Raw genomic sequence first — 262 nt, 5'->3', positions numbered from 1 at the left:
TGTCTGTGTCTGTGTCTGTGTCTGTGTCTGTGTCTGTGTCTGTGTCTGTGTCTGTGTCTCCTCAATTATACAACTGCAGTTTTAACATACCATTGTAGTTTACCCTAATAAATTGCTTTTGAGATATTTAACTAAACCTTCATATTCTCTGAATAAATCTTGTTTCATTAGTCCATATCTAATTTTGCCAGAAGTTACTTGTAAGTCTTCCATGTCTATAGAAGATGAATCTTCTAATTGATATTTTTTCAGTCCTGATCTT

Source organism: Grammomys surdaster, unplaced genomic scaffold (assembly GCF_004785775.1).
Source record: "Grammomys surdaster isolate TR1022 unplaced genomic scaffold, NIH_TR_1.0 133, whole genome shotgun sequence".
In the NCBI taxonomy this organism is placed as follows: Eukaryota; Metazoa; Chordata; class Mammalia; order Rodentia; family Muridae; genus Grammomys; species Grammomys surdaster.
Note: the sequence above shows the minus strand (reverse complement) of the source record.